Here is a 16,572-nt window from a genome sequence, read left to right as displayed (position 1 = left end):
TGCCATGCCGCCTCCCCACTCCTAGACCGCCAAAGCCTTATTGACACTGCCCGCCATATTATGACTTTTTTAGTCTCTGGTGGGCGGTTCTTTGGCATTCTCATGGCAGTGCCAATGAAAGAGGCACAGCAATGGGAGTGTCAAAGGCAGTTTATGTACAGAATGGACTGGTGCAGTCCTTGCCTTGCAGGAACTGGGGTGCATGCACACTGGGGGAACAACATGTGCCCCCCTACATGCACCCAATGGTCCTGAGGCCTTTGTTTCTTTTCTGCCACAGTTTTCATGGCAGCTCACCACCATGAAAAATATAATGGAGAGGAAACCCGTAATAAGCCTGGCGGTGCTGCAGCAGCAGCACCAAGCATATTACGGCATCAAGACCACCACAACACTGCCGGTGATCTCTGATCCCTGGGGGTTGCAGCGGTCTCATGGCAGCCTGAAGCCAACTTGTAATAGGGTGGTCTGACCACCGGTGCAACGTTGCTCGCACCAAAACCTTGGCTTAGGAGGTCCATCGGACTGCCATGGTCACAATTAGGCCCTACGTCAGTGATGTGTTAATGGATGTACAGTGTTCTAGACTTGCATGTTTCGATGTGACATCATGGCAGTAACATATGTGGATGGTTTCATAGTTCATCGTCCATTATTGACTCAACACGGTCCCACAACTGGGATGCAGCAATCAAACTAGCAATTTAGTTGAAATGTGAGACAACTAGTCAGTTGTGCATCTTCAGACCCTGACCTTTGTTCTTTATGCCACCCTGAAGCCTGCGTGGGGCTTTAAATGATGTGTAAGGTCTGCATGTAAGCCCCATCGGAAGCTGATGTCGTGCTGCAATCATTTTGCATGCTTCTCCTGAGATGTACAGGAGCACCCAATGTAAGGGCAAGACATCTGAAAGGCAACCTGAGGTTGGTAAAAATATTCTCCCTTGTAGCTTGCACATGTGTGTTATACCTCTGTTGAGGATTAGTGGATGGATGTCGGAAGGGGGTGAGGAGATGGGGAGAGAGATATACCTGGTGTCACCCAAAACAAAGATGTGATATTGTTGTGTACTTCCTATAAACATATATAGGATCAGCGCTTTTTGACAACATATACTGGAGGATTGGAGTCTGGCTGATTCAAGACACCCCTACCAAATATGCTAGACTGTATACCAGCATGCCCAGTGTGTTTATACTGGTGATGCCTATAACTTTATGTGATTTAGGTTGCTGAGGTTGGTGCATAATGTAGTTTTCTGTCTCATGTGATTTATGCTTAGGAGGTTAGGATCTAATGTGTTTAGGCTCAGGAGGTTGGCCCAGAATATAGTTCACGCCTAATGTGATGATGACTGCATATTATGATTTATGATTGCAGGATGAGGCTGAGTTTGAGATTTTGCTAGTAATTACTGGTTATATTCTACATCTACAATGTGTTCTACTTTTATGATATGTTCTAAATTTACTATTTTCACTTGTGATTGTTCTGACAGTGGTCTAATTGGCCCTGTCAGGTGTTTATAATCCCCTGTAAATATTTCCCAGTGCCAGTTGGCACAGTGTTTATTGTGTGATTACTATTCTATGTGTTTATGACAATACAAAGGCTATTTTTGATATAACCTTGCATGGAGTTCCTTTTGTGGTGTGCCTGGTATGTTGTTGCTGTGTGTGTGCGCAAACACTTTACACATGGCCTCCGGGATAAGCCTGACTGCTCGAGCCAAGCTACCAAGTGGGTGAGCAGGGGTTATCTTTGGTGTGTACCTCCCTTGTCCTGACTAGAGCGGTGGCTTCTGCCTGGCTTTGGCACAAGCCTTAGCCAACCAGAGATCCCCTTTCTAACAATAGTCCACAACGCAAGGAGATGATGGACGGAGCTCTGAAACTTTTCAGACACTCACCCCCAGTCACAGATCTGGGTATAATCCATCATCATTCTTTAGCTCAATTCGTCACCTCAGTTCAGACCCAGCTATATGCAAATCAGTCTTGACCCTGTGCCTCATGGGAACAGTTCAGCCCGAACTGCCAAGCCAGATCTTTCCTGAACCGGAGACAAGCATCCTGGGACCAGTTCTGGGTAACACCCTTCATCACCAAGGCTCGCTTGAATCCAGTGGCAAAGTGAGCAAGGGACCCATGTCTGGGCATACCCTGCAATCTTAGGGCAAACAAAGAAAATACAAGATGATGGACAGAGCGCTGAAACTTTTCAGACTCCCAGTCACAGATCTAGGTTCTCCAATCTTTCCAAATGCTGAGACCTATATCTCAGTTAGTTTATGCAATATGATTCACGAAACACGGTGATCAGTGACTCCTCAGCCTTCAAGTACAGCACCCAATCACCTCCCAATCAGCATGTATCAAGTTTTTTACTGGAGCTATCATGTGTTAAACATTTCACCAAAACTTGTAAAGTTCTGATTTTTTTCACATTCTATGAAAAACTCTATAAACTGTGGGTACATCACTTTTTGTGACGTACTGGTGGCGTATTTTCCTGCTCCATATTTACAAGGACAGGAAAAGCCACCCTGAGTGACCCACGTAACACCCATGGAACCAGACACATTTCCAGATTTAAGAGGAATCGTGGATCTGGAAATGCTTGTGAAGGCGAGACACAACGAGGAGAAATGTTTTAATTTCTCCTCGTTTTCTTTTCCTCTTTCTATGCGTGCTGCATTCTGCAGCACGCATAGAAAGAGGAAATCACCTCTAAATATTGTTTTTGTTTAGGAAGGGGTCCCTTCCTGCACTTAAGCAATCATTGAAACAATGCTTCTTTTCAACTTCTATGTGTGCTAATGCAGCACATATAGAATTTGAAAAATGTCATTTCTGATTGTTTTTGTGCAGAAAGGACACCCTCACTGAACAAAAAGAATCTCCACACGATGGAGGCATCTTTGCACCATGGTACAAGGGTGCCGGCGCTGGCGCATGGCAGCAGTTTGTGGACTAATGCAGGGGGAAGTACAGAGATGTCACATAGTGTTGTAAATATGTTGCATCTCTGTGCTTTGAAAGTGACTCAGTGTGGCGTAGCCAAATGGCTTGCGGAACACACTGAGTCACTTTCTTGTAAATCTGCCCTTGGTTATCTGATTTTGAACTTAGTGTATTGAACATTGCCTGGCTCTGAATTATGTCTTTTTACTGAAATGCAACCTGTGCCTTGTTCACTTCTGAGATAAGATATGCAAAACCTAATTTGTCATTCTTGTTCCAGATAGCATTCCAACGCAATGTTTCTATAGCCTTAGGTATGATGAGCAAATCTTTTAATGAACAAACATAATGAGTTCTGCTCTATATTGACAGACAGTTTTGCTTCCACAGATTTCAGTCTCAATAAGTGCATCATCTATGCCACATCCATTGATATAATTTCCTACACAACGCAACACAACATTTGCCAGGTGGAAAATGCCATCAATCGATAAAGATCATCAAATTCTATTGGATTGGTCATATAAATGTCATCTGCAATACAGAAAACACCCTCAACAAAGAAATTTGGCAGGACAGGCTGGTCTTCAAGCTGAGCATGCACATTTTATAAATTATCTAGAGATGTATATACTGTTGCGTAGTTTGTGATCAGAGATGGTATTACCGGTTAAAACCCAACCTTCTTCGGTGGAACGTAATTCTGAGAGATCAAGGCATGGATTTCAGACCATGGACGAACTGCCTTTTCTTCATCCTTCAGTCTGAAACAAATAAATTATATGATATATTCAGCTTTATCATATTTGCGGACCGCAGCATCAGGGAGAAGAAGAACCATGACCTCAGGTACTTTGAAACCTTCTGTTACACTATGACATGTTGGTGGCTTGTAGGGATTTTGCACACATTGGCAAGGCAGTAAGGTTATAAGTTTGTAGCTTCATTATGCCTACAGCTGACACAGCTTGTTTTCCAGCAGCTACCTCATTTTTCAAGGCTTTTAAAATCACCATGGCAGTATTAAGTGTGCTGGATGTTCCAAACAAAGATGAGATTTTTTCAAATTCAAAATAAACAAGATCAGCAATCCTTTCCTGGTAAAGTGACTTGGAAGTTGTGCACTGTTGAGTACACACGATTTTACAGAATGAGCTGCAAACAAGTTTCTTCTCCTTACTATGTCATTATAACTTGTTGATACACCAATCCTAGTTCTTGAACTGATTAGCTCTCTAGTTTTTGCTCTTGTCATTGACTGTGTGGGCAGTAATCATGTGTAGCAGAGTTTTATTTTTGCTGTGATGTAATTAATAAAACATGATGTGGAAAACACAGTACATTTACACAGCATAAACCTGTCGGTTTATAGGATTGCCTTTCAGTTCTTCGCGTATATCTTTAAAGTCATCATCAATGTTGTTGGCTTCTGTTGCAAACTCAAATACTTTAGTTTGTAACAGTTTTGATTTGCTGATATTAAGCAGTGATTTGTGGCTCTCTGGGGCACCACAAAAGTTAATTAAATACGAACAGTGTTACACATACAATCCTCTCAATGGAGCTCTATTGAAACCACCAAGATGGCCGCCCTCCATCACGTTCTAGTGTTGTTTGCTAGTATGCGATAACAAAATACACCTATACTCAACCCTGGAAGGCAGAGCCACGGGAGACAGAGCAGGGGTAGGACCACTGCTAGTTGTGCGCCAACCTAATGTGAGTACTGACCTAAATGCGACTACAGGTGAGTGATTTAACAAGAGGCCGGTAAGACTTTGTTTGCCTGTGCTCACGCTTAGATGCTTGCATCTGCCCGCCTGTCTGTTAATTGTATTTTTCAGAATCCAGCAACGAGGTGCTCTTTTGGCAATCCCATCAGTATTTGACCCCATTACCAGTGGTGAGTGGTTGTGTGTGATTAATGCTCAAACGATATGCGATGTGCACAACTACGATAAAGCTGCCAACACGATACTGGTGCTAAATATCTACTTTGGTGTACCTCATAACTGCGCCGGCATGTGGCAGAATTGCACACCTAACAAACTAGATTACTGGAGGTGCATAAAAAACCCACAGACTCTTGCCTCACATTCCTAGTGAAAGTACTGATACCATGAACCCTTGGTGACATGTCCTTTGTCACGTACCTAACTGCACTAGTTAGGTCTTTGTGACAGTATTACAATATCCCATATGATCACATTGCCAAACGTGTGCACTCTTACATATTTGTTTTGGTCTGGTTTGGGTGTGTGTTATCTAAGCGACTTACTATATAGTACTATGAGATGTGCACTAAGTCATAATTGTTTTAAGAACCCAATGATTTATTTTTTCCACCACCAGCCTTCCAGGCAGCAATAAGTAAACGCATGTATTCACTGCACCATTGTTGGACTATGTTGCTAACCAGACCCAGTTCTGGAAGTATGGGAACTGTAATAGTTTTTATCCAACCTTAACTTTTTCAGGTCTCAAAAGTCCAGGTCTTCAATCCTGGAACACCCTAAGCAACGCTAGTGACAAGACGGTACTCAGCACTGGCTTTATGGTAGTCTTAGAGTCAGGATAACTATACTTCTTTTTATACATCAGTCCTGAAGAATTTCTGACTGACCCATTAAGGGCATAAGGTGAGAAACATATCGACCATTTACACTAATTAGACCCTGTAGGATCATTGGCTCCAGCCAGGGCTCACGCATTTTTAATTAGGTTAGTACACACCAAGAATAAAATTTGTTACATACAGAGTAGTACTCAACCTACTTTAATTCATGATTCACACTCACTTCACCACCTTGACCACATACCCACGCATACCCAACAGCTGTCTCTTAAAAGATCTCCGGCAAAGAACCCCTTTGCGGGTGCCCGTTGGGCATTGCAGCACCGGCCCAATGAAGAGCCCAGCCCAATGATGAAGCATGACATCCTTCAGGGTGTGTGAGAGCAATCCATAAGAGACCTGTACACTCCCACCCTCCTCGAGGGAACTGCACATCCTTTTCACTTATGTACCTTCTTAGGAGAATTGTGCAGAACCTACCAAAAAGCTTCTGGTTCCTACCTTTTGATTAACTAACCATCACAAAAGTTCTCTTTAAGTCCAAAATCTACATCTTTGAGGATGTTTCTTAAAATGGTTCCTGCTGCTGGTTCTGCATCCTGAGATCAGCATCAAGAACTTCTGGAGTCAAATCAGCTGAGAAGAGGTGTGTGTGGGTCTTTTGTTACACTGACAAAAACTAATTCTGTCATCTGTTCATTATTATGGATCAATGCAGTTTCATCAATGTTAACAATGATTTCTCCGATATCACTAAGTGTGAACAAATAGCCAGCACTCAAGAGTGGCTTTAAAACAAAGGGGTCGATTATGATGGCGGTGAATTCGCATCGTCCGGGCCCGTGGAAGCCACCGCTGGCCCGGAGGATGCGGATTCACCTCTGCGGTCCTTGAAAACACCCATCGCCAGATGATGATGGCGTGTGATCAGCAGCGGATGGCAGGTCCATCTGCCGCTGATCCGCGGGGTGTGGACCACAATATGGTGGTGGTGTCTGCAAGACACCGCCATCCATATTATGATAGGTGCGGAGACATGCTTTTCCGCGGCGGATATTCCGCTGTGGAAAAGCATGTGGACCTTTGCTTCTAGGGGCCCCTTGCGGGCCCCCAGGATGTTGGGGGTGGGGGGTGCACTTGGGGGCTACCTATGGTATGCCCCTGCATGTGCATGCAAAAAGCGGCAGGCACCGAGCGGTGCCTGCCGCTTTGTGCATGCACATGAAAAGCATGCCTTTTTAACTTTGCGGCGGGTGCTGCTTTAAGCAGCACCCGCCGCAATGTTAAATATACAAGATGTGACCGCCAGGGTGGCGGTCACATCCTAATTCCTATGGAGGGAACACCGCTGCCCCTGCGGACAGTCCCTCCACCTCGGGGGTGGCGGACTGACGCAGGTCCGTTCTCCATCCTAATCGACACCTTAATTTGCTTTTTCAAATAGTGCAAACTTAACTGATGGTTGGCAGTTAGGTTGCTGCTGGAAGCTCATTGTACATTCATATTTTCAAATGTAAGCATGCATGCAGTTTAGTTGGACATACAACTGTGCTACAAATATATTAACCTCGCTGTTTGGATCATCTACTCGGCAGAAAACTTCATCTTTGAAGAAACTAGCTGCAGATTAAAACATGTTTGCCATTTGAGATTCACATACTCTTCCCTTTGATCTTTTGTCAATCCTTTTTGCCCTTGTTCTGGCTAAACCACAAATAATGCATTGAAGATATTCTGCTTTCTGGTCAGTTGTTGGAGGTGGATGAGGGGTAGCCATCGATCTTCAAGTGAATGGGTTTTTGGTTTAGTTGTTGTCGCTTTCTCAGAAGACTTCAATTCTTGTTGTGATTCACTGGTTTCTGCTATTTTTTTTACATTTTCCATGTTTTTTTCTATTGTATATGACTTGTAGCACTTGTTGCTACAACAATAACATTTTGATCCTCTTCACCTATCAGTTTCAATCTTTTATGAACTTTGTTTTGCCTATATCTGCAGCATCTCATATTCTCTTCTGTCCAACCACAATTGATGTTAGCTTTTCTGTCTGATTAGTTTGGCATTTGACACATTTTTCTTTGTAGGAGTCCTTACCTTTTATAGTTATCAACACTTTGTCAGGAGGTAAAGAGCCTCTGCTACCACCTGCTTCACTCATGTTTACAAGTTGTTGTTGTTAAAGACTTTATTTCGGCTATCACAGCCATAAAAGCACATATATATTAAAAAGCACAGTCTCAACAATTCCCATAAAAACGAAAAAAATACAATTATCATTAGAGCCACTAAGTGATTAAGAGTTACCAACGTACCGAGAATCAAAGCCCCTAGGATCAGGGTTCAACGGTATGGCAGCAAACAAATACAAATATTATAATAATGGCATCATTTTCATCGATAATAGGAAATATTAACAATTAAAAAGATCATTAAAAATATAATTTAAACAGAAAATGTTAAAAGAAGATTATTTTACAGCCCAATTTTATACAAAATTGAGATCACAGTAATTTCATACGAGAACAGGATTTTCTAGTTCTCACATCGGTCTTTCAACAGATACCTGTGCTTGCACCACATAACGAGCAAAAATTTGGGGATTGCAGCAACAAAAACTGGGTAGGTGTTGTATTTTAATACCCTATAAAATTCTCTATAGTTTCTTATCCCCAGAATTCTGCTAAATTGAAGGACCCATTTAGACCTGACCTTTTTATAAGCCAGGCAGAGGAACAGCACATGAATTTCTATTTCTTCCGCTACCAGGCACCCCAGGCAGTATTGTTTAGTAGCGCCCGCCCACTTATTTGTAAACGCATCTAGCGGGAGCGGCCCGTATCTAAATTGCGAAAACTAATTCTTTGCTGCTAGAGGTTGGATAGAATCCAACACCAACTCCATGCTATAAAGATGGTTTGCATCCAAAACCCAGAGGTCAGACTAGAAGAATCTACTGTCTGTAGCATACATGCCAATTTATACTCTTTCAAGGCAGTTACTAATGATTTTTTTTAGATAGCTGGGCATGTTTTCTCTGGTACCGACCAAAGGTCATCCCTCCCTATTGCACGAAATGCAATCCTAATAAATGACAGCCACTGAATTTTCCCCGCCCCCAAAACAGACATAACAGCTTTTAGTTCCTCCCTGTAGTATCCTAACTCTGGCATACTCCATAACAGCCGCCAGTAGAGGAGTGGATGAAAAGCAATCAAGTCTGCAATGGGAATAGTACCCAAATCCATCCTTAGGGGTATTGAGGGGGTAATTTTGGGCAGACACAATAGTTGTCTTGGAAAGTTATTTTCTGTCAAGGATAGGACATTTGCTGAACAGTGTCCCCAGAGTTCAGCACCATACAATGATGCCCCCCTTGCTTGGACCTTATACATTTCTTCAGGTGGGCTTATTACCTTTGTTGCACAACTTCTATGCACTTGTAGGATCCCCCCAGTGGCCTGGATTAACTTTAAGTTTGCTTTATTAATTTGAGGTCCCCACCCCATTTTATCATTTAGGGTTAGCCCCAAGTAGTCATATATAGGTACCCTTTCCAGGGGCCTATTTTCCATTTTTGGATGTGGACAATTTGTGGAATCAGCGTGACAGACCATATACTTTGTTTTCTTTATATTGACTTTCAAATTCCGCCTCTTACAAAACAAGCTAAACTCCTCTAAGAGACGCTGCATCCCCATAGGTGTTTTAGAAAGGAGCAGGCTATCATCCGCAGACAATAATGCAGGTATTTCACGGTAATAAAGTCGCTGGGAGTCAATATCCTTAACGACAAGAAGATCCTTAATCAACCAGTTAAGGAAGAGCGAGAAAAGGGTTGGCGCAAGCACACAGCCCTGTCTCACCCCCTTTTCTATGGGGAAGGGAGCTGTTAATTCCTCATTCTTGACAAACCTTACCCTAGCAAAGGTTCCCTCGTTGAGGGGTTTGAGCTGCTGACACAGATAGGATGGGGCTCCCAAGTCAAACAATAAGCCCCACAGCTGTTTGCGGTCTACTATATCATACGCAGATTTGAGGTTCACGAATGTAAGGTAGAGGCTACCACCTCTAATACAATAATTTTCCAATAGATCAGTTGGAGTCTAAATAACTGGTCTATGGTCGAGGTTTTTGGTATAAAGCCTGCTTGTAGGGGTGTTAAGATATTAAGGTCTTCCATCCATTCCTGCAGTCTTCCTAGTAGGACTCGAGCAAAAATCTTCTGAGTTACATCGATAAGGCTAATCGGCCTATAATTTGCTGGTTCTAGGGGGTAGCCTTTTCTGTTAATCGGAATAATCTGAGTCTCTGTCCAAGTTAGGGGTTTTGCCATACCATGAAGGATAGCATTAAAAAGGGTCTGCAGATATGGAGCCCATACTACCTGTTCGTTCCTATATAAATCACCAGGGATCCTATCCAGACCAGGAGCTTTATTTAATAATACTTTGTCCTTGGCCACTAATACCTCGGCCAATGTGCAAGGGGGTATATCTCCAGAAGAGTCAAAGGTTTGAGTGCTAACCAGTATCCTTATCTCACTGGCTCCATTATGTAGGCTAGAGCATAAAACTTTAAAATGGGCTCGCCAAACTTCCTCCCCAATGTTTGGCTCGATAGCGGACCTGCCCTCGGGTTTTCCGGTTTTAACCAGATTCCAAAAACCTCTTGTATCTTTATTATCTAGGGCACTGTTGAGTGCCTGCCATCTTTCAATCACCCATTCAGATTTGGCAGCTAAAAGAATTTTCTTTAAGGATGCCCTTGCTTCCCTTATACGTTTACTATTCACCTCCTTAAGGCTTGACAACAGGGCACTCTTTGCATCCCTACATGCCCTGTTGTGCCAGGAGTTTTTTACTCTAAGTTGATTACCTTTATTGGGCTTGCTACTATAGAAAAAGTCTGCAAGGGTTGCAAACAAGTCCTGGTGGATTTTTCCTAAGCCTTCTAGGGGTTCTGAGTTATCCCTATGTCTGGAGGCAAGGCTTGCCTTTTCCAGAAGTGGTATAATTTAGTTATACATAGAGGACATTTCTTCTGGTGATTGAGCTATTGTGCCCCAATGTATGTTTCTCCCTCCTTCGACCACTATCAAATTGTGGGGTAGTGGGTTGTCCGGACCTTGCTCTACTTCAAACAAATGTCTATCTAAAATGACAACCAACGGGTCGTGGTCACTCTCTCCACGACAATGGACAGAAAAATTCTAAACCTTGTGCCAGATTTCCACATTTATCAGAATATTACCAATTGTAGATGCGTGGCCGTTTCTATTAAAGGTAAAATGCCCAGGGTCGTCAGCAGAGAATCTCCCATTACATGCCCTCATAGAATAATTGATGGTGAGCGAGGTCAGTTGCAGTACTAGTGGAGACCTCCCCCTAACCTGATAGCTATTACACACGGGAATTGCCCAGGTTGAATGCTCATCGCTGGTAATAGAAGATGGTAAACCCATAAGGGGTTCAAAGTCGCAATTAAAATCCTCACCAATTAGAACCTGAGATTTCCCAGACAACGTGGAAACAAGAGCAGCCAGACAATCTAGCGTCGGTGACGTCTGCCCATACCTTACTGGGCGAGAGTAGACATTGATGATAGCCAACTTAGGAAGATTCCTGAGGGTAAGAAGAATACATAAAATATCAGGGGAAAGGGTTTCTAACCTTTTTACCATACAACCCAAATACACAATCCCCCCTAAGGTCTACCCTTTGGACCTTTCACAGCCGCTTCACAATATGCTACGAAGCCTACTCTATACAGTGGATTTGGAGCCTAAGTCTCTTGGAATAAGCAGATCTCATGGGAATCTGTATAAGCTCCCCAATTTGGGAGATCCATCTTAGCTGTTAGACCCGCTATATTCCACGACAGAATCCTTGAACTCTGTCGTCTTTCTACCATTTTAGTCTCATTCGCCAAAAAGGGCTCCCTATGTTGCAATGCTAATGACAGGATCTCCTCCAATTCTCTACTGTAGTCCACTTCAGGGGCCTCAAAATGAATATCGACACTTCCTAACGTTTGGTATTTTGGTGGCAGATCAATAGTTGTCATCTTTTCAGGCTGGGGTACTGGAGACTATGTAGGGCCTCGTGAGCACTATCGATAATATCTTTACTAATCTCCTCATTCACCAACTCATTACCAATGAACGACTGCTGGGTTATTACCTCGACTCCCACGCCCAAAGTACATTCACCCAACTGCCTAATCATGATTAGTGGGTGATGAACAGTTGGGGTCAGTCAATGTACCTCACCTAACAGTGGCGTCACTAGGGTTGGTGTCACCCGGTGCTGGTAACTCATGGTGTCACCCCCTCATAACTTACCGCATGGCCCTCATCCGCTCTGAGTCCGCCAGTGGACACAGATGGCAAATAACCGCGGCTGCTGCCAGGAGCCCTTATGCGGGGCTGCAGAAAGTCGTTGCAGCGGGCTGGCCCTTTCCTCTGATGGCGCTGCCTGCTACAGAGTACAAGTAAGTGTCTGTGTCACAAGGTAATCTCCAATTCTTCTCCAATTATTTTAAACATGTCTGATACTGAGCAAACTAAAGTTGAAGCAGCTGAACCTGAGGCCTCAAAGCCTGTAGCTCCACTATAACGGTGACCATAATTAGTATACTCACTCTAGCTGTGGCTGGTGCCTCACCGGCTGTGGGGCTGGGGCAGCAGAACAACACTGCACCTGCTCGACAATCGTGACAAGCCACTTCTCATTTGTAAGACGCATTTGATGCCCTCAAATATCCCCGTTTACATGGGGGGGTCCCCATCATCAGGCAGAACTGTGATCCTAGGTAATGTTGGGACATGTTCTGCTGTGTGCTGGGGTGCCTGTCAATTCCACACCCAGAGAAGGTGACACAGAGCGACCCTATTCTTTGTGGTCTTTGGGGCCTGTATGTGGTCGTGCTCCTGGGCAAGCCATGTGTCTGAACACCGTCCGTCCAAGCCAAAGAGCAGACCTTCCTCAGTCTGCACCCCTGTGATCCCGCAGTATGGCCCCAGTTTGAAAATGATTATAGCTATCACTGAGTCAACCCATTCTGGCTGTCATGTCTGGTCAGCATCGGTGTTCGCAGTGGCCAAGTGTAAGGTATAGGCACAGTTCACTTTAAACTGCATATAAAATCATAGCTCACACACTTTAAAATGAAAGACAAGTAAAACTTAAATAATCAGTAGGATTATTTTTTTACATTACGAACTTCTGACCTTTTCCATTACGAAATATTTTCATCGCATCTATCATACTACATAGAAGAGTTAAAAGAAAATGTGCATTATCTTTTGTTATCTATTTTGTTTTACATCTGCAATATTATGTAATTCTGAATGTTGTGTAGTGTTGTGTTCCAGGCGCTACCGTCAAGTGCTGGCTGGCTGGCTGCAGAGTGCCCTGTTCTTATTGGCGTTTCTCTGTACTTTAGGTAAATATTTTTAATAACACTAATGTGCATTCTGATATTGTTGCGAGCATGGAAGCTGAGACTTCCTAGCAGAAACAAGTGACCTGTTTGGGGGCAGGGCTCTCTGTGCCATATTAGTTAGTGTCCTTCCATTTCTGGTATAGCAGCAGTTTTAAGATTTTGTTTATTTGGAGTTTCTTATTCCTCACACGGGTTTAACTTCTAACATTTATATGTTTCAATCGTCTTCATTGCTTGACTGTGTTCGTGAGAAAGTGTCACTCATAGTCATAGTCATTGAAATGTCACTCATAATAACACTGTAATTACGAAAATGTCACGCATAGCAATCTGAAACCTTGGCAGCTATGTAAAAGCAGACAGGCCCTGACCGCCGGCCAGCTCCTCATACGGTATTGTGGTGCTGCTATTTCAATTGGGGTTTTGAGTTTGGTGGCACACATTTAGTGCCTGGTTATATTTAGGGAAATGTAGTGACCTTCAGTACCAAACCCGCCCCCCAAAGAGTTGACAGCAACGCCAAGCCAGCGCACATAAATAATGAAGCGATAGCGAGCACCAGCCTTGAAATCATTAGTTCGCTCCTTGACACGTCTTTAAAGCTTCCTTTTTTATAGCACCCACTGTGTGACTGTCTTGGCCCGACCTTGGGGACTGGGACTCTAATGCGATTGCGAATGCGATCTGATTGTTGTGTGCCACATTTCCATTTGCACCCACATCCAGGTACCTACTCACCGACTTCAAACACTTGATACGATCGGACACTGGACACTCACAACACAGTAGTGCGCGACGCCGCTCCCTCCCAGTTCAAAGCAGGTCAGGCACTTTTTACATATGTGTATTAGCGCTTTTTGGGACACCGGAGCCGATCTTTCACTATGGTAGACACTTATCCAATTTTACTACCAATTATTCCGACAAGCCCAATTAAGAGCACTATATAAAAAACACTCTCCCCAAATCCATTTACCACCATTTCTAAAGTAAACTCCTTCATAAAATAAATAACATTTCTTCTCACCTGGCCTCCGGACCCATTACCGGATGAAGGGGAGATGACGGCGCGCGATATCAAACACTGACAGAGACTGTCTCTCCACAGACGTGGTACGCTGGCGCGCGACCGCCGTGACGCGTTGAGGAGCACAGCGCGCGGGGGCTGTCCCAGGGCCGTCATTGGTAGCTCTAAAGATTGACGGCCCTGGGACCCACAAACTCGGTACGCCGCCGTGCATCGCACCATCACATCACCACTATAGTAGGTGGTGGGTGCGTGCGTTACGACGTGCATTGGCAGCACTGCACTGACTGCAGTATTTCGATTTGCAAGCAGAAGCAGATGGGGGCGCTGCGCACCATAATAAAGCAGCACACTCAGAGCAGAGTTGAAGCTGCACTGCAGTGCAGTGCTGTGTTTGTGTTACACAGCGAGGCGAACCAGCAGTGTAACCAGATTGGTGTCACCCCATGATGGGGTGACACCCGGTGCGGTCCGCACCCCCCGCACCCCACTAGTGACGCCACTGTCACCTAATACGCTAAATATGTTGCTGACAGGGACATTGGGTACTAGGAATATATCATCATTCCCTCCCCTATTATGAACACTACCTAGCTGGGCTCTCACTTCCCAATTCTTGGCTGAATTTCCAAGTCTCTCTGTCAGGAAGGGCGGAGGATAAAAATAACTTAGCTCCAGGGTTTGAATTCTAGTTGTTGCCCTCGGCTGGCACCAATCACATATAAATTGGACCACCCGCCTATCTCTAAAGTTGATCAGAATACAATTACCTGCGTTATCTTTTACCCTCTGACTCACGCAACTTAGTCTACGTACAAATAAAATGTCACTGTCCACCTGGGGGGGGAGGGGTCTATTTTTATTTAGCCAGTGAATAGACTTGTTTTTTAATTCAGTTTAAGTTTCCACACTACCTTTTTCCAGGTCAGGTACCCCAACCAAGAAAACAACGTATGAGGAAGACTCAGGGGTAGATCAGTACATGGGAGGGTAGGTTTATTGTCACTAGTGTTTGGTATAAAAACATAAGAATCACTTTCCTTGTCTCTTCCAGGGATCTTTACTGCACTATACTTCCCACAGGTTAAAGGTTCTGCTCTCACACCTGATGAGTGGTCCCATCCCTCCATGTACCACTGGACCACTGTAAGTGCCAGCCCCATCATTCCCAGAAGATGGGACAGCCACTGGATTAGATATACTTGGAGTGGGCAGTGAGGGATTAAGGGTTACAACATCTCGAGTTACATTTGTTGCCACATCAATTATCCCAGGGATTTCCACCAGACTATTTTTTATAGATTCAAGGTTAGACACAGTTGACTGTTCAAAATTTACTAGTCTATCCTCAATTGATGACAACCTCTCGAGTAGAGGTAACATAGATGATGAAATAAGTGTCCCTACTTTAGCCCAAAATCCCTCTTCAACTTGGGGCAAAAAGAAGCCAGCAGGGTCCAAGTTCAAAGTATCTGGTGGAGGAATAGTTTTCTGGGACTCTGCTATCGTTGACAAGACTATAGTCACATTCCCGCCGGAGTTATTATTTTTTGGCATCTTTGGGTTATTTCCCCTTTGTGGACTTTCTCCTCGCTTGCTCTTAGATGTCGGTCCCGGTACGAGGTCCACAGCTTGGGATATATGTTTAGGCACAGACCTTGCAGAAACTCGTGGGGATATGGCAGAGGAGAGTCCACCAGTATTTGATCGATGGACTGGGCTGTTAGGGGATATTCCTGTATTATACCATTGCTGTCACCCAAGTCACAGGAGTCAGAATCTACAACTAGGTGCTGTTTGGGTGAGCGTGCCAACATCAGATCCCCCAGAGATGATCATTTTGAATGCAAAGGGTCCAACGTAAGGCGACACTCAGTCACGGCAATTTCCTGGGATAGCACTGAGGTGGCTCTAGTAATAAACTGATCAAGTGTCCCAGCTACACTCCCGCCCATTACCACTTTCATCCCATTTCTGTCGCAAGTTGTCATCGTAAGCTGAGGAGTACGTTAGAGGCTGTTCCAAGATATCACACCCCACACCCAGGTATAGAGCACAGATAAACAATATGTCTAACCCTGTAGTAGAAGTTTGAAGGGGGGGGACTGGCTCGGCCTATGCCGGCCTCCAACTGTCTCAAAAGGTCCTGCCCTTTGCCTGGGCTTCGCCCGACGCGTGCCTGTGCGCGTTCTGCAAAATTAAGCCCTACTCTGCTTTTCAAGCGCCCCCTGGCGCTTGCTGGTGGCATGAATGACCGTCGCCAGAAGGGGGATGCGGGGACTTGTAGTCCCTCTGCCTGTGTTGGTAGTTGGCGAGCAGCGGGAACAGCGGGAACAACAGGAAGGTAAGGGTGGACGATGCGGTCTCCCAAGACCGTTAGGAGCGACAAAGATTCAGTGTCCTGGCATTTGGCAAAGCCCAAGAAAGCATCACCTCCACTCTGCTTTTCAAGCTCCTCCTAGTGCTTGCTGGTGGCATGAACGACTGTCGCCACAAGGGGGATGCCAGGACTTGTAGTCCCTCTGCCCGCGTTGGTAGTTGGTGAGCAGCGGGAACAGCAGGA

This window comes from Lissotriton vulgaris, chromosome 4_1 (genome assembly GCF_964263255.1).
Source record: "Lissotriton vulgaris chromosome 4_1, aLisVul1.2, whole genome shotgun sequence".
NCBI lineage: Eukaryota > Metazoa > Chordata > Amphibia > Caudata > Salamandridae > Lissotriton > Lissotriton vulgaris.
The sequence above is the reverse complement of the archived record's forward strand: the minus strand, read 5'-3'. Positions refer to the sequence as shown.